General features: G+C 50.5%; 1 pseudogene; it reads right to left on the bottom strand.

Moving 5' to 3' along the window:
- The window catches only part of LOC119280246, an 8,429-nt pseudogene that overhangs the window by 5,104 nt on the left and 1,319 nt on the right, over positions 1–2,006 (bottom strand).

Raw genomic sequence — 2,006 nt, 5'->3', positions numbered from 1 at the left:
TATTCGCCACCCTGGGTGAGGAATAGTTATTCTTCACCCCCCCTCTATTTTAACATCAATGCATCGTAATTTTACGTTTCGTAAATTTTGTCTTATTCAGACATAGAAAGAGAACGTAAGAAAATATATAATTGCCGTAAAAAATATTTTATATTACGTAAATTACAAATGTAAAAACATAGTGTAAAATGTACATAAATGTATTTTTTCTGGTATTCTGACTTTTTTATGCTAAATTTTACATAATGAATCAATATGACTGTAACTATTTATATTTGAAACATAATTTATTTATGAAATGATCGTAAGATTACCTCGGGTGAAGAATAACTTTTTCTGCACCCTGGGTGACGAATAGTAACATGACCGAACATGAAAACTCCACCGTAGTGCTTGTTTCATGGTTCTTCCATGGCCGAACATGAAAACTCCAACGTTTGTCACTTGTCTCCGGCACCACCACAACAGACATCAAAGAAAACTATGACGGATCACCTCTTTACCCAAGCTCGACGTGGCTCCATAGCTAACCTGCAGCTTTTTGGACCTCCAAAGTAGCTTCGCAAAGGCGAAGTCATTGCCGTTGAAAGATTATGGCTAGGGCAGCACCCCAGACATGCCATGAAACTCTAGATCTTGCACCCTCGCTTGACTAAAAGGTCGGAGGAGGAAACAGTACATGCCAACCACCAATCACGAAGTCACCACACAATCCACCATCTTCCAGATATCGTCGATGCAGACCACTATCTGCATTCACTCCTGGACTACCACCAAAGCTACCCCTCAGTGCTAGAGAAAGCGCCGTTGCAACGTCAGAGCCGGTTGACACAAGGCCACCATAAGGATGCTGCCGCTGCCACACCATCCCTACGTGAACGAACAAGTTTCAAAGTCCACCCCCGACCATAGTGTAGAACGTCTCGCGGAAATGATCCGGAGCTTTTTTATTCAGTGCCGTCACCGCCGCCAAGGCAAGGCAAGATTGACTCCAAAACCAAGGCTACTATGGTACTCCCTCCGTCTAGATGAGTAAGTTACCTTAGGAGTAGCAGCGCAACCTAGGTGGCTTTAGATTGGGCGACGAGGAGCACCGGGGCGAGCCAAACTTCCAACCACAGCACCGGGACAAAGGGAAGCAAACTCAGCATTTAATCCCATGCCTTTTCAGCTCTCCTTGCAGGCCCACATACTCCCTAATCAACGCATGCATGCAAAACCGTCTTCAATCTCTTCCCTAATCAACGCATAGCCGCAATGCATGCAGTGGTTTCCACGGGGAGGAGAACGAGGTAGCAGAGGGAAACGAGGAGGAAAGAGAGCGCTCGTGAATGAGCCTGGGAGGGGATCGAGGAGAATTCAATATTACACGCCTTATGGTTTTGGGAAAATCTGGGTTTCGTAAGGTCACTTACTCACCAAAACATTAACCTACACGATCCGCATGCGCGGGATCCCACAGCCTCCCTCACCTCGGATGAACAGGGGCCATCGGCGGAAGGGAGCCGCCAGAGGACGGCGCCGTAATCCTAATGTTGAGTATATTGTGTACGTGTATACTTGTGAGTAGGGCCCACCTCTTGTTTCCTTGTATAGTTGAGGTTGTGTACCACCTATGTACTTATATATACGTGCCTGTGCACCGATCAATACATCAAGATTGCACAGCCCATATCTTGTCCTTCTACATGGTATCTATCGCAGCACGATCCTAACCCTAGCCGCCGCCGCCGCTCCTCCACGCCGCCGTCACCAGACGCCGCTGCCGCCGTCCTCTTTCCGGTCGCTGCCGCTGCCGCTGGTCACCACCGCCCCTCCCACCACCTCGCTCGCCACCGCCGCCGCCTACCTCCAAGGCCGCCGCCACCGCGGGTCCCTGCTTCCGCCTCCCTCACTCGCGCCGCACACCTCCCATCCACTCCCACCCGCGCCGCGCCGAACCCCTCCCCTACCCTTCCAACCGCGCCGCCAGCCTCCCCCTCCTCCCCCCACCCGCGCCGCACCCA

Source organism: Triticum dicoccoides, chromosome 3B (genome assembly GCF_002162155.2).
Source record: "Triticum dicoccoides isolate Atlit2015 ecotype Zavitan chromosome 3B, WEW_v2.0, whole genome shotgun sequence".
Lineage (NCBI taxonomy): Eukaryota > Viridiplantae > Streptophyta > Magnoliopsida > Poales > Poaceae > Triticum > Triticum dicoccoides.
This window is presented reverse-complemented; position numbering and strand designations above follow the sequence as displayed.